The 17466-nt window shown below is 37.7% G+C and overlaps 1 non-coding gene across 1 annotated transcript; it reads right to left on the bottom strand.

Moving 5' to 3' along the window:
• Nucleotides 1-1418: 1418 nt before the first annotated feature.
• On the bottom strand, nucleotides 1419-1617 carry LOC123573833 (U2 spliceosomal RNA). The gene has a single exon (XR_006698562.2). It is a non-coding gene; the product is annotated as a U2 spliceosomal RNA (small nuclear RNA).
• Between the last annotated feature and the right edge of the window lie 15849 nt (nucleotides 1618-17466).

Below are 17466 nucleotides of genomic sequence, written 5' to 3'. Positions count from 1 at the left end.
TTCACCGAAAGACAATGATATGAATTAGATTGATTAATATGGGAAAAGACATACAAATTTAAATAACATTATATGTATAGTAGCCTTAAAAATAAAGACCTGAAGATGCAGAGGAAATTGTTCATTTTTATGCTGTGTTCAGCAAAGTTTGGACAGCCATGTAGAAATATGATTAGATACAAAGGATATTATCTAATGTTAATAGATAGGTTAATTGATTCATAGATTTAGTGGGGAAACCCAGTAAAACTTGTCTGTCTAGATTTTTCTTGGCCTGTCTGAGCATGCATTTCTTTTTTTCTTGGTATGGGACAGGGCCTTTCTCATAGTCAAACCAGGTAGGTCAGATAATTTCTTTATGGCCAGTTTTTACATAGACTACTTATAGGTTTCATGGCTGGCTTTTGGGAAAAGAGGTTCTGGTTTCTATGACCCACCTTGGAGACAGAAATTCTAGTTTCTGTGGCTACTCTTTTGGTAGAATGGAAATGAGAGACAGGAGGACAAGGGAAGATTACAGAAAAAAATTGCTTCTGCGGGCTATTGCTGATGCTTTCTTTTTGGGGTATCGTTTTCTGAACTCCAGTGCTAATTATGTGCACGTTGACCCTATTTCCAAAAAAGATTATGTCATGAAGAACTGGGAGTTAGGACTAAGGACTTCAACATATACATTTTAAGGATGATGCATTTCAACCCATAAAATGGACTATACAGTTTTTGTTTATAAATTATTTTACTTCAGGTGATTAAAGTCACTTTTGCATCATAGACTATACTTTAGCATTGTTGAATGTTTTAATGCTACTTGGGTCCTGGGAACTTGTATATGTGTAACATATTTCCCTCATCTTTTCTTTTTTTCTTTTTTTGATTTTTCTTTAATTCTTTAGGTATTCTGAAATTTTTGAACATCATGCTCCCTTCATTATTGTGTTAATGAAGTCTCTAAATCAGCCCATTCAATTGGTATAACACTTGTGGTTCAAGAAGGCAAAGAGAACCTGCATGAAAGAGATATGTGTGTATACACATGCATATTTATATGCTTACATACACATATAAAGAGATTTCTATGATTCAAGGGCCTGGATAAGTTAAGTTCACAATCCATAGGAAAGATGAGCTCATCTACTGAAGGAATTACTTCTCTCTCTTGCTGATTCAATCAGGCCCACCCGGATAACAAAAAATACCGTAATCTTTCTTACTTAATGTCAACCGATTAGGGGCTTTATTTACATCTCCGAAACACTATCATAGCAATATCTAAATTAGAGTTTTATTGAATAGTTGAGACTGACATTACCAAAGTCAATCTGAATATCAAACATACCATCAAATCATTAAATAAAATTGTCTTCATTTCAGAAATTTTCTGGAAATATTTACACTGTACATTTCTCCCCAATCTTTCCTTTCTTTCCTTTTTTGTGGAAGTACTGCAATATCAAGTCAACGTGTGGAGGCATGAAGTAGGTGGAGCAACTTTCTAGTCCATCTCCTAGTTCCAAAAGTCCATTTAATATGTTGTCTCAGATAAGGGATGAATCACACATTAAACTGACAAAAACAGATACACCACAGTTGATCTTAGCAAAAAGACCAAGAAGTGATCCTCAATATTTCTTTATTTTATTTCTTCTCTTTTGGAAACATTATGAGACACCTGTTAAACCTGTTAAATACTTGGCTTGATCTCTCCTTTGAAATTTTTTTGTTTTTCTATTTTTTTGTATTTTGACTTTTTATTATATTTTCTATTATATTACATAATTTAATATTTTAGCAATTGAAGAAACATTCCATTTTATTTATAATTCACCATATTTTAATTACTTGATTTCTAAATTCTATTTTCATATACATTCAATTGTGGATCTAAATTCTCTGAGGGCATGATGGTTAACCCTGAGTGTCAACTTGATTGGATTGGAGGATGCAAAGTATTGTTCCTGGGTGTATCTGTGAGGGCGTTGCCAAAGCAGATTAACATTTGAGTCAGTAGACTGGGAAAAGCAGACCCACTTTTAATGTGGGTGGACACAATATAATCAGCTGTCAATGTGGCCAGAATACAAAGCAGGGTGAAGTATGTGAAAATATGAGCCTGGCTTAGCCTGCCAGCCTACATCTTTCTCCCATTCTGAATGCTTCCTGCCCTTGTACATTAGACTGCAAGTTCTTCAGCTTTGGAACTTGAACAGGTTTGTTTGCTCCTCAGCTTGCAGACATCTGATTGTGGGACCTTGTGATTGCTTGAGTCAATACTCCTTAATAAACTCCCTTTTATATATACCTCTATCTTATTAGTTCTGTCCCTCTAGAGAACCCTGACTAATACAGATTTTGGTACCAAGAGTGGTGCTAGTGGAAAATGATGTTAAGGATAAAGTCCTTTCATTGGTTTTGAGGTTTCTGGAGTTGGCTGCTTAATATGATTAGACCCCCAAATGCTAAGGAATCTACTTCTAATAGTACGGAGAACACTGATCGTCCTTGGTGTGAAGTGTTCAGAGAGTTATGAAAAATAAATGTATTTGACACTCTTGGTTCACCACTCATGAGAAGCAAGGAGTTTTTTTACTCTATGCATAATACCTTTGACAACATGTGGAGAACCAAGGACCATAATGAACCTGGTTGGTTGCTCCTAAGTTCACTGACAAAGTGATGAAAGAAAATGATGAATTCAGGGATTTTAACTCCCTGCTTCAGAAGCAGAAATAGAGCCTGAAATCTTCTAATCTAATCTAATCTACTAAGATTTCCCTGAGTGACAGTCTTATCTCCTATAGAGAAAGAGCTGAAATTGTGGAAAAACAGACACAAGCTCTTACCATGAGAGTGGCTGACCTGCAACAAAAGGTGCATGCACAGGCTCACCAGGTGTCTACTGTTAAAGTGAGGGCATTGATTGGAAAAGAATAGGACCCTGCAACTTGGAATGGGGATGTGCAGGAGGACCCTGATGAACCTGGAGACACAGAGCTTGTAAACTCTTATGAACCTTTTTCTTTTTTTTTTTTTTTTTTTTTTTTTTGCCAGAAGAAACAACTTGCACATTCCCAGTAGTGGCAACATCTCCTCCCGGACCCATGCTGCCATCAGTCGCTCTATATTTGTCTGAGAAGATAAACCCTGTGCTGCCTCAGTCAACAGTGATGGCTTTTCCTGAGGCAGTTGCCAGGCAAGACAATGTTGATTCTCCTCAGGGCCCACCCCAACAACCCGGCTTGCTTCTAGAACTATAACTAGAGTAAAGTCTCAGCAAGACTCTAGAGATGAGGTTCAGAGTTTGACCCACAAGGAGGTGTGCTACACTCCAAAAGAACTGCTTGAGTTTTCTAATTTATATAAGCAGAAATCTGGAAAACAGGCATGAGAAAGTATATTAAGGGTGTGGGATAATGGTTGAAGGAACATGGAATTGGATAAAGCTGAATCTATTGATTTGGGGCCACTAAACACAGATACTCCATTTAATGTTGCAGCTTGGGGAGTTAAAAAAGGTTCTAATAGTGTATTTGGTTGGTTAGCTTAAATATTAATTAAAAGATGGCCCACTGTGAGCAAGCTGGAAATGCCTGATTCCCCTTGGTTTAATGTAGAAGAAGAAACCCAAAGGCTTAGGGAGATTGGGATACTGGAGTGGATCAGTCACTTTAGACCTACTCATCCCAGCTGGGAGAGTCCAGAAGATATACCCTTGATCAGTACTCTGGAAACCATATTTGTGAGGCAGCACCTGCATCCTTGAAGAGCTCTGAGATTCCTCTTTTCTGCATGCCAGATCTTACAGTAAAAACTGCAGTTACTCAACTACACAATTTAAATGCAATGGGAATAATTGGGCCCCAAGGTGGCAGGGGCCAAGTGGTGGCACTCACCCATCAAAGGCAATGTGGTCATAGCTACCATAATGGACAACAGAGACCAAGCAGCAATCAGAAAAGCCTGACTCCTGCAGAACTCTGGCACTGGCTAATTAATCACGGTGCTCCTATAAGCACCGTGATTAAATTGATAGGGAGCCTACTGCATTCTTATTTAATTTATATAAGCAGAAAACTTCCAGGTGGAGTGCACAAAAGACTAATTTGATTTATAATAACAGAGAATCATGGCCCCTCATCAATTTCCAGACCTGAACCGGTTTACAGACCCAGACTCCCTTGAATGAAGGGGGGTCAGCATCCCTTTGAGAAAGAACCTCACTACACTACTGACAATTTATGCTGTTTTTCTTTCTCTCATCTTTCCCCAAGGAGACCTATGGCCTTTTGCCAGCATGACTTCAATAGGCACAGGGAAATGATCAGACATTTCAGGGACTACTGGACACTGGCTCTGAGCTGATGTTGATTCCAGGGGACCCAAAATGTCATTGTGATCCTTCAGTTAAAATAGGGGCTCATGGAGGTCAGGTAATTAATGGAGTCTTAGCTTAGGTCTGACTTACAGTGGGTCCAGTGGGTTCCTAGACTCATCCTGTGGTCACTTCCCAAGTGCCATAATTCATAATTGGCATAGACATACTAAGCAGCTGGCAGAACCCCTAATTGACTCCCTCACTGGTAGGGCGAGGACTGCTATGGTGGGAAAGGCCAAATGGAAGCCATTAGAGTTGTCTGTACCTAGAAAAATAGTGACTCAAAAACAATATCACATCCCTGGAGGGTTTGTAGAGATTAGTGTGACCATAAAGGAATTGAAAGATGCAGTAGTGGTTATTCCCACCACATCCCAATTCAACTCTCCTATTTGGCCTATGCAGAAGACAGATGGATCTTGAGGAATGACAGTGGATTATCCTAAGCTTAACCAAGTGGTGACTCCAATTACAGCTGCTGTACCAAATGTGGTTTCATTGCACATTAATACATCTCCTGGTACCTAGTATACAGCCATTGATTTGGCAAATTCTGTTTTCTCCATTCCTGTCCATAAGGCTCAACAGAAGCAATGTGCCTTCAGCTGGCAAGGCCAGCAATATACCTTTACGGTCCTACCTCAGGGGTATATTATCTCTCCAGCCTTGTGTCATAATCTTTTTCAGAGAGACCTGATTACTTTTCCCTTCCACAAGATATCACACTAGTCCATTATATTTATGACATTATACAGATTGAATCCAGTGACTGAGAAGTAGCAAACACACTGGACTTATTGGTGAGACATTTGTGTGCCAGAGGATGGGAAATAAATTTGACTAAAATTCTGGGAACTTCTAACTCAGTAAATTTCCAGGGTTCCAGTGGTGTGGGGCCTGTTGAGATATTACTTCTAAGGTGAAAGATAAGTTGCTGTATTTGGCCCCTCCTACAACCAAGAAAGAAGCACGATGCCTAGTGGCCCTACTCGGATTTTGGAGACAACGCATTCCTCATTTGGGTGTGTTACTCCGGCCCATTTATCTAGTGACCCAAAAGGCTGCCAGTTTTGAGTGGGGTCCAGAATGGGAAAAGCTCTGCAACAGGTCTAGGCTGCTGTGCAAGGTGATCTTCCACTTGGGTCATATGACCCAGCATATACAATGGTGCTTGAAGTATCAGTGGTAGATGGAGATGTTGTTTGGAGCCTTTGGCAGGCCACCATAGGTGAATTACAGTGGAGGCCTCTAGGATTTTGGAGCAAGGACTTGCCATCTTCTGCAGATAACTATTCTCCTTTGATAGACAGCTTTTAGCCTATTACTGGGTTTTGGTGGAAACTGAATGTTTAACTATGGTCATCAAGTCACCATGAGACCTGAACTGCCTATCACAAACTGGGTGCTTTCTGACCCATCTAGCCATAAAGTAGGGTGTGCACCTCAGCATTCCATCATCAAATGGAAGTGGTATATGCATGATCGAGCTCAAGCAGGTCCCGAAGGCACAAGTAAGTTACATGATGAAGTGACCCAAATGCCCATGGTCTCCACTCCTGCCATCCTGCCTTCTCTCCCCAAGCCTGCACTGATGGCCTCATGGGGAGTTTCCTATGATCAGTTGACAGAAGAAGAGAAGGCTAGGGCCTGGTTCACAGATGGTTCTGCATGATATGCAGGCACTTCCCCACCCCGAAAGTGGACAGCTGCAGCACTGTAGCCCCTTTCTAGGATATCCCTGAAGGACAGTGGTGAAGGGAAATCTTGCCCTTGGGCAGAACTTGGAGCAGTGCACCTGGTTGTGTACTTTGCATGGAAGAAGAAATGGTCAGATGTGCGATAATATACTGATTCATGGGCTATAGCCAATTAATGGTTTGGCTGGATGGTCAGGGACTTGGAAGAAGCATGATTGAAAAGTTGTTGACAAAGAAATTTGGGGAATAGGTATGTGGATGGACCTCTCTGAGTGGTCAAAAACTGTGAAGATATTTGTATCCCATTTGAGTGATCACCAATAGGTGACCTCAGAAGAGGAGGATTTTAATAATCAAATGGATAGGATGACCTGTTCTGTGAACACCACTCAACCTCTTTCCCCAGCCACCCCTGTCATCGCCCAATGGGCCCATGAACAACGTGGCCATGGTGGCAGGGATGGAAGTTATGCATGGGCTCTGCAACATGGTCTTCCACTCAACAAGGCTTACTTGGCTATGGTCACTGGTGAGTGTGTGCAATTTGCCAGTGGCAGAGACCAACAATGAGGCCTTGATATGGCATCATTCCTCAGGGTGATCAGCCAGCTACCTGGTGGCAGGTTGATTATATTGGACCTCTTCCAACATGGAAAAGGCAGCACTTTGTCCTCATTGATACACAATTATTTGGGATATCAGTTCACCTATTCTGCCTGCAATGCTTCTGCAAAGACTTCTATCAGTGGACTCATGGAATGCCTTGTCTGCTGTCATGGTATTTCATGCAGTATTGCCTCTGACCAAGCCACTCCCTTTATGGCTAAAGAAGTTTAGCAGTGGGCTCGTGCTTATGGAATTCACTGGGTTTACCATGTTCCCCATCATCCTGAAGGAGCTGGATTGATTAATGGTGCTGAATGGATTGATGAATTGCTGAATGGTGGAATGGCCTTTTGAAGTCAAAATTACAACACCAACTATGTGACAATAATTTACAGGGCTGGGGTAAAGTTTTTCAGAAGGCCGTGTATGCTCTGAACCAGCATCCAATACATAGTTCTCTTTCTTCCATGGCCAGGATTCATGGGTCCAGGTATGAAGGGGTGGAAATGGAACTGGCCTAGAGATCTTAATTCCATAGGGAGGAACCCTGCCACCAGGAGGTGCAACAACGATTCCATTAAACTGGAAATTAAGAATATAACCTGGACACTTTGGACTCCTCCTAACTTTAAGCCAACAGGCTAAGAAAGGATTTACAGTGTTGGCTAGGGTGATTAATACAGACTGTCAAGATGAAATCAGAGACTGGCACAGTGGCTCACACCTGTAATCCCAACATTTTTGGAGGCTAAGGCGGTCAGATCACCTGAGGTCAGGAGTTCGAGGCTAGCCTCGCCAACATGGGGAAACCCTGTCTCTACTAAAAATACAAAAAAATTAGCTGGGCATGGTGGTGGGGGCCCATAATTCCAGCTACTTGGGAGGCTGAGTCACAAGTTCTCTTGAACCCAGGAAGCAGGGGTTGCAGTGAGTCAAGATTGTGCTACTGCACTCCAGCCTGGGTGACAGAGCAAGACTCTATTAAAAAAAAAAAAAAAAAAAAAAGATGAAATCAGTCTGCTATTCGACATGAGAGGTAAGGGAGAGTATGTATGGAATACAGGAGATTCATTAGGGAGTCTCTTAGTATTACTACACCCTGTGATTAAGGTCATTGGGAAACCACAACAGCCCAATACAGGCAAGACTACAAATGGCTCGGACCTTTCAGGAATAAAAGTTTGGGTCACTCCACCGGGGGGGGGGGGGAAACAACAACAACAACAACAACAACAACAACAACAACAAAAACAAAAGCAAAAAAACACGACCTGCTGAGGTGCTTGCTAAAGGCAAAGGGAATACAGAACGGGTAGTCGAAGAAGGTAGTCATCAATACCAGCTATAATCCATGAGACCAGCTACAGAAATAAGGACTGTAATTGCCATAAGTATTTCCTCCTCCTTTTGTTAAAAACATGTTTGTGTATGTATACATTTGTACTAAGAAAATATGTTCATTTTTTTCGTTTATCATGTGACATAAGATTTATTGACTTCATATCAGCATTTAAGTGTTGTCAACTTTATGTAATAGCACTTGGGTTGGTAATTGGTGTGTTTCCATTTGTACGAAGGATAGTTGTATTATGTTAGGTATAATTATGACCTTATTATTATCTTTCTTTGAAGATTATATATGATTTCAGGAGATGTGTATGGGTTCAAATTGACAAGGTCTGGAATGGTGATGGTTAATACTGTGTGTCAACTTGATTGGATTGAAGGATACATAGCATTGTTCCTGGCTGTGTCTCTGAGGGTGTTGCCAAAGGAGATTAACATTTGAGTCAGTGGACTCGGAAAGGCAGAACCACCCTTAATAGGGGTAGGCACAATCTAACCAGTGTGGCCAGAATATAAAGCAGGCAGAAGAACATGCAAAGAGGAGACTGGCTTAGCCTCCCAGCCTACATCTTTCTCCCCTGCTGGATACTTTTTGCCCTTGAACATCAGACTCCAAGTTCTTCGGCTTTGGGGCATGGACAGGCTTCCTTGCTCCTCAGCTTGCAGATGACCTATTGTGAGATCTTGTGATCGTGTGAGTTAATACTCCTTAATAAACTCCCTTTATATACACATCTATCCTATTAGTTCTCTCCCTCTAGAGAGCCCTGACTAATACAGAGGTTATTCTTGCTGTATATGATATATATTATATATCAATATAAATATACACAAATATATATTTGTTGTCTGTTTAAGAATATATTTAAAAGCTGACAGACACATAAAACTGTATTATTCTGTTAAGACTTGCATAATATAAGCTTTGGTCTAAGACTTCCACATTAGATTGTTTTCCTAAGAATATCTGAATGCTCAGAATTTTGCCAATATTTAAGGAAGCACATCATGGACATGCAAAAATTTTTACTCTTCGTTCTTCACCACACCTAGTGTCTAGCAATCCTACCATTTCATTGGCACTCAGCCCTCCCTCATCACACCCTGTCTGCCTCCAGGTCCTTATTTCTAGAGATTTTTTTCCTTGGCTAATCAATTTTCCTAGTAAAACAATTGTTCGGTCTTCTGCCTGAAGTTTATTAGTCTAGCTAACAATACTTTTGGAGCGTAGTGGGCAAGGAAATAAAGAGATCTCCCTTTTCATTATGCAGCTTTCATTTTATCTCTCTTTTTATCATATTGCTTTACTTCTGTCTTCTAATATACCTATGATTCTAATCTCTCTGTCTCAAGTTTTCTATAAAATTTATATATTATAGGCTGCAGATGGAGCAAATACCACTTCATTATGGGAGAGAGAGAGAAAATGGTGGTGTCTTAGCTGTTTATAAAGATATATAACTAATTTATCTTCTTTATTTCCACACCCTCAGCCCCACTTTGAGAAGCTGGTGACTGCAATTGTTACGTATTCCTGAGATTATGCAACTTGAATTTTGTGCAAGATTCCCACCACTCCCAACATTAACACTTACATTTTAGCTTCTCTGCTCTGCTAAGCCAGGTACTGATGGTTTGTTGCTTTCCTTCCTTAAATATCATTGGTATTATTCATCTCCGGTCATCTCACCTTCTATTCTCACTGAACCTGTGTGTTTAAATAATTTTCCTTAATTATCTTTCTGCAAGTCTTTAAGAGCTGTTAGAAATAAACATGTGTGTTCAATTATCCAAATGTACCCAGACAAAGCATCTATTTGGATTTTATTTTCTAATCCAATTTCATGGAGTTTGTATTTTAGCGCTGATATTTATTTTCCTAATTGTATTGTGTCATTAACTCATGACATGAAGTCTTCTGCTGACATAGTCTGTGTTCACTGTTTACCAGCTCTGCTAAATCCATGTTCCCAGCTGATTTAGTTACAGAGCAGTTCTAGGATCACAAAAGAACAGTCTGAGATAGTGTACAGCATTGTCTAACTCTTTCTGCAGATATTGATGTAACATGGGCTGTTTAATGGTGTAATCTCCACTGTACAGTTACTATTGATCTCTTCCAGTGAGTCAATATGTACTTGGTTTATTCTGAAGTCATTTAAACAATTGAGGAAGACCAGAGATTTTGCAGTCAAATTATATCCTTTAGTGTATTACTAATATGCAAAAGAGCGATGTTTAATATTCCATACACTCTTCATTTAGCTGTCAAGATAGGGTAATGGAGTTATCTGATAAGAATCATAAATCAAAATTAAGATTGGATGCTGTGTGGTCGCCGTTAACCTTGCTATTCATGTAACAATAAAAAGGCTGTTAAGAATAAGGCTCTGAAGCCAGACTACAAGTGTTACAATTCTGACTATGTCACTTACTTGTATGCAATTTTGGGCAAATTTCCTTATCTCTTGGACTTTAATTTCTTCTTCTTTAGCATGTAAATAATAGTGCCTCTCAGGTTAGGGGTTGGAGTGTGATGTCAGTAAGATGGCAGAATAGGAGGCTCCTGACTCTCCCTCCTCCCACAGACTCAGTAAATAAACATCTACACACAGATCAATTCCCTCTGAGAAAAAGCCACAGACTAGTTTGAGAGAGTCCTACACACAGTACAGCTGATAAAATATTCACAGCAAAAGATAGAAAAAGCTGATAAACGCTTGCATACAAAACCCACCTCAGACTCAGCACCTTGCAATTGGGAAAGAATCCTCAACTCCCAGCTTCTCCTTAAAGAGTGAAGAGTTTTGGCCGCACATGTAGAACCCCAACTTTTATGGATTTTACCAGGGGATCTGACTCTTAAATCACCCATCTCTAGAAGTGGAATGGACATGGCATTGTGAGTTTCCTCGATCCTCAGGGAACGAGGAGGTGGTTTTGAATGGGTATATTAACACTTCTCTTCTAGCAGCTCTTTCCCTCAGGATCAGTCCAGAGAGAATGCCCAGATCCCAATTTCCCTTTACTTGCACACTGTTCCAGCTGCTGCCCCTAGGTTGAACTTCTGGCTAGCTTACATCTGAGAGCCAATGGGGCAGATAAACAATAGACCTCCATACATCTGAATGAGAGTGTGGCTACTTCCCTCACCTTCTTCCCAGGTTTGCTGTAGCAAAAAATCAAGGGCTGCAGATTTTCTTTGGAAAGAGTATGCACACACTGAGACTTGCAACTTTTGCAGATCCCATGCTAAAGCCTGGCTCATGAATCAGCTAGCTCTGAGAGTTGATGTAGCTCTATATTCCTGAGTTTTCCTAGATCACAGAGACAAAGGCACGGTTTGGGTGCACTTGCAATAGCTATTCTCCCCAGGTCCAGAGTGTGTCGTGTGAATGAGAAAACAGGCATTTGCTTCAGATTATCTCTCTGGGTTAGTGGAGAGTGAGTTATAATTAAACTCTAACTGTCGGTTATCTTTTTCCTGAAGATAGAAGGAACTAGAGCACACAAAGCACTCCAGTTTATCCAGCTGCATCTCAAGGGACTGGATTCTATCATGCTTGTCTCCACACACTGATAGGACTTGCCACATTCTAATCTCCTGGGGCAACTAAGAAAAATTGCAATGATTTGAACTAGCACAAAAATTTGAAAGTAACCTAGGATCTCTTGCAAGGATGATTAGTGAAGTCTATTTCTTACATGATGCCAAACTGACAAAACTGGGAGAAGTGATTATCTAACATGTGTAAACCAACATGGAGAGTCAACCAAAATGAAGAAACAGGGAAATATTTTCCAAATAAAAGAACAAGATAAATCCCCAGAAACCAAATCTAGTGAAATAAACATATGTGACTTACCCAACAGGTAATACAAAAAATAGTCATAAAGATACTGACTGAGGTCCAGAAAAAAAAGCATAAACAAACTGATGATAATTTTATCAAACATAAAGAAATACTAAACTGGACCAATCAAAATAATAGAGCTGAAGACGACAGTAACTGAACTGCAAAATTCATCAACGGTTCAACAGCAAACTAGATAAAGCAGAAGAAACACCAGTAAACTCAAAGAGAAATTCATTGGAAATAATCTAATCTGAGGAGAAAAATTTTAAAAAAGAATTAAAAATAGTGAAGATAATTAAGGGATATTTGCAGTATACAGTCAAGGTAACAATGTATGCATTACCAAGGTAATCGAAGGAGAAAAAAGGGAAAAATGGACAGAAAGCTTGTTTTAAAAAATAATGGCTGACAACTCTCAATCTCAGGGCAGGAAGTATAAAACAAAATCCAGGAAGCCCAGAGGATATCAAATGAGATGAATCCAGTGAGATCCACATTGAGACACATTATAATCAAATTGTCAAAAGTTAAAGACAAAGTATGTATTTTGAAAGTAGGAAGAGAAAAATGACTTGTTACAGATAAAGAAGCCCCTATTAGACTGTCAGCAGATTTTTTTGGCAGAAACCTTGCAGATCAAAAGGGAGTGGAATAATATATTCAAAGTGCTGAAAGAGAAAGAAATGCCAATAGAGAAGACTATACTCAGAAGTCCTGTTCTTTGGAAATTAAGGGGAGCAAAAGATTTTTTCAGATAAACAAAAGCTGACGGAGTTTATCATTGTTAGATCTGCCTTATAAGAAATACTAGAGTGTGTTTTATGACCAAGTGGGATTTATCCCTGGGATGCAAGTTTGGTTTAACATACCTGTCAAAATAATGTGATAAACCACATTAACAGACTGAAAGATGAAAACCATGTGATAATCTTAATAGATGCAGAAAAAGCATTTAATAAAGTTCAACTTCATGATAAAAACTCTCAAACACGTATAGAAAGAAATTTCCTCAATATATTAAAGGCCATTTATGAAAACCCTACAACTAATATAATCAACAGTAACAACAACAACAAAAAAACCCAATAGCTTTATCTCTAAGATCTCATTGGAAAACAACTTTGATTGTTTTTTATTATCTATTTCTATTTTCTCTAGCTGTTTCTACTCAGCATAGTGCTGGAAGTTTTAGCCAGATCAGTGAAGCAAGAGAAAGAAATAAAAGGCACCCAGATGAGGAAGGAAGATATTAAAGTCTCTCTGCTGACAACATGATCTAATATATAGAAAACTCTAACAACTCCACCAAAAAAACGTGTTAGAACTAATAAACAATAAAGTTGGAGATGGTACAAAATCAAAATACAATACTCAGTAGTGTTTCTATACACTAACAATTACTCTGAAAAAACAAACCAAGAAAGCAATCACATTTACAATAACAACAAAAATAAAAATCCTTAGAAATAAATTTAACTAAGGAGATAAAAAATCTGTAGACTGAAAAGTATTAAACATTGATAAAATAAATTGAAGAAGACACAAATATATAAAAGGATATTCCATGTCCATGGATTGATTGAAATAATTAATATTGTTAAAATGTCCACACTACCCAAAGTTGTCAACAGATTCAATGAACTCTGTAAGAACGCCCAAGGTATTTTTTCTCAGAAATAGAAAAAATAATCCTAAAATTTGTATATAACCACATATGACTCCAAATGGCTGAAATAATCTTGAGAAAGACAAATAGAAGGTGAAAACATCACAGTTACTGAATTCAAATTATACTATAAACTTATAATAACCAAAACAACTTGATATTGGCATAAAAATAGACACATATACCAATGGAACAGCATAGATCACCCAGAAATAAACAAAAGCACATACCGTCAACTAATTTTTGAAAGAAATACCAAAAAGAGACAATGAGGATAAGATGGTCTCTCCAATAAATGGTGTTAGAAAAATTATGTAACCACATGCAAAAGAATGAAATGGGACTCTTCTTTTACACTATACACAAAAACCAACCTAACATGGGTTAAAGACCTAAGCATAGACCTGAAACCATAAAACTCTTAGGAGAATACATAAGGTTAAACCTCCTTGACATTGGCCTTGGCAATTTTTTTTTTTTTTTTTTGTATTTCATACAAAAAACACTTGAAACAAAAGCAAAATTAAACAAATTGAACTATATCCAACTAAAAAGCTTCTACATAGCAAAACAACCAACAAAATGAAAATGTATCCTATGAAATGGGAGAAAATATTTGTGAACCATACAGCTGATAGGGGTTAATATCCAAAATATATAAGGATATTAAACACAAACCATCTCTGTAGCAAAAATATAAATAAATTGATTAAAAATTGTGCAACAAACCTGAATTGAGGTTTTTTGAAGACAACATGTAACTAGTCAACAGGTATATGAAAACGTGCTCAACATCACAATGTCAAAATATACAAATGAAAATCAAATGAGCCATTGATTCACATGGTGGAAATGTAAATTTATTATATAAAACAGTATAGAATTTTCTAAAACCTGAAAATGAACTCCCACATGATACAGAAACTTTACTTGCAGATATATAGCCAAAGGAAATGAAATCAGCAGCTCGTAGAGCTATTTGCACTCCCACATTCATTGCAGCATTACTCACAATAGGCACAATATGGAAACAACACAATTGTCAGTCCACAGGTGAATGAATAAAGAAACTGTGGTAAATATAACACAATGGAATATTATTCAGCCTTTATAAGGAAGGAAATACTGCCATTTACAACAGCATGGATGAAAGTGAAGGACATTATGCCGAGTGAAATAAGCCAGACACAGTAGGAAAAATACTGCATTATTTCACTTCCATATGTGGAATCTAGAAAAAGTCCAATACACAGAAAGAGAGAGTAGAAAGGTAGTTACCGGGGGCAGGGAGGGGAGAAAATGCCGAGATGTAAGTTAAAGGGTGGAAACTTGCCATTATGTATGATGAATATGCCTAAAATCTAAATATAAATATGCCTAAAAATCATACACAGCAGAAGGACTATAATTAATATTCTATTGTATATTGAAAATGTGCAAAAAGATTAGACTTTAGGAGCTTTTCACACATACATACACACAACTATGGAAAGTGATAGATATGTTAATTTACTCATTTGCAGTAACTATTTTATTATGTATATGTATAGATAAACATCACGTTATACACCTTAAATATATTAAATGAAAAATAGATTTTAAAATTTCTTTCCTCCTTTTATTTTTTAAGACAAATAATTAAATATTTAATTAAACTATGTAATTGGAGCATAACAGATCTCTAGTATTAGCAGTAGTAGTAGTACTAGTGGAGTAGTATTAAATGGGAAAAGAGTTCAAAGCTGGTAGCTAGGCAGCTGAAGAAAACTTCAGAGTTGGCTATAAGTTGAGGAAATAATATTTTCAGAAGAAAAAACATTTTTTCTTCTTTGAGGTCGTCATCAAACATTTCAAATTTCTAAACACTTCAGTAGTATTGGAAACTCTTCATGTACTGTGGTAGGGACTGTTTTCAAATGGACTCTTTAAAGACAGTAAAAGTTTTTCCTTTCCTAGAAGCATTTAAGGAGGGGAGGGGAGATAAAGAGGGAAAAGTAAAATCCTCTGTGTCCTCTAATAGTAAATTCTTTCTTAGTTATATTGCACTTCCTTTGAATAGCAGATTCAAATTAAACAATATGACTCATAACCTCAAATGTTCTCAGAGAATATATACATCATGGAGAAAGTTACATTATTACTCATGGTCTAGAGATCATTGTATCTTGTGTTTTTCCCATATTTTCTTACACTTATGTTCTTAAAAGCTATGCCCAGGTTTGTCTTATTATTAGTGTAAGTAGTGATTTGGTCCAGAAAGGCCAAGAAAATTTATGTAATAGGAACTTAGAGATTTAGAACGCTTTAACTTTAAACAATGTTCTCATACCTGATTGCATTTTATCCTCTCTCTCTCATTTATACACACAAACACACAAGTGTGTGTATATGCGGCATTTTTCTCAATGTCTTTTCAAATGCCTTCAAAAGTTTATTATTCTGCAGATGAGAAAAAATGATACACAGAAAGCATCAAATGTTGTAGACATGCTAATGCCCCGAACTTCACCCATCCCTACCAAAGTTGTTCTAATTCCTGTAACCTGTGAAATGTAATCTTACCTGGCAAAGGAGACTTTGCAGATATGATTACATAAAGAATCTTAAGATGGAGAAATTATCCTTGATTACCCAGGTGGACCCAATGTAATCAAAAGGGTATTTATAAGTGAAAAACAGAGCAAAAGAATCTATGTTGGAGTAGTGCAGTGTGAAAAAGATTTGATTGGCCAATGCTGGCTTTGGAAATGGAAAAGGGGCTTACAGACACAAAATTCGGGCAACATAGAGAAGTTAGAATATGCAAGAGAATGACTTCTCTTCTAGAGCTTCCAGAAGGAGATTAGCCCTGGAAATATGCTGGTTTTCAGCATTGTCAAATCCACTTCAGATTTCTGAACTCTAGAAATGTCTATTAATAAATTTGTGTCATTTAAAAATATTCAATTTATGGTTATTTGTTACAACAGCATTAGGAACCTAATTCAATAAATGATTAGTCTAAAGCTTTATAAATATAGGCAGGCACAATACTTCAAATCTATGGATTACCAATCTAGTGCCATCATGTCATAACAAAATATCTCTAATACGGATACAATTCTATAGCTTATAATTTATTTATGAGAAGTACGTATTAAAAATGCTATTTGGAAAAAGTTTATACACAGCAATATATATTTAACTGTTTATACTCTGTCTATTTAAAAACACTACTAACTTAGGATGGAATAGTTAAATGATACTATAGATTACATATAATGTTATACATAGGTCCAGATATAAGCACGACCCCCAATTAATGTAAACCAGATTCCGGATTTACCTATGACTAGTTATAAAAGCTGATTAATTTAATGGGCCTAGATGCTTCTATTTTCTTACCATCATTATATTTGTTTCTTTTTCCCAATTTTATTCTCTTGTTTGCTTTGCCAAACTCAAGTTACTTTGTTCTTGCTGTTCACTGAGAATTAGTTTTAGATGTATTTTGTATGTAAAAGGTTGGTTGTGTGGATATTAAATTCATCTTGCATGAATTTCTTAGTCCATCCCCATTCCCATAGCAGCATCTTACCTCTGCTTCCCTTCTTTAATAAAGTCTCCTGGAAATGAGTGACTCCGCTTTGACAGGGTTAGTGACTCCATCTTTGTGGTTGATTCAGTTCTCCTTTAGAAACTGGCTATTAATCTCCCTGCTCTTCTGCTGGCATTTTAATTCTCTCCCTCTTGTATATTCTCTTTCTTCTGCTTTAAAATATGACATATTTTCCCACATCTCCTATCATAAAAAAAAACTCTGTCACCTTTTATAATACTATCCTATAAATCTCTTGCCTTCATCATATCATTTTGAAAGAGTGGTCTACCACTTATTTTTCTACTAAAGTTTAGGTTTTAAAAATATATTACCTGCATTTG

The sequence above is a fragment of the Macaca fascicularis genome, chromosome 5 (genome assembly GCF_037993035.2).
Source record: "Macaca fascicularis isolate 582-1 chromosome 5, T2T-MFA8v1.1".
Taxonomy (NCBI): Eukaryota; Metazoa; Chordata; class Mammalia; order Primates; family Cercopithecidae; genus Macaca; species Macaca fascicularis.
Note: the sequence above shows the minus strand (reverse complement) of the source record. Positions and strands in the feature narration are given on the sequence as shown.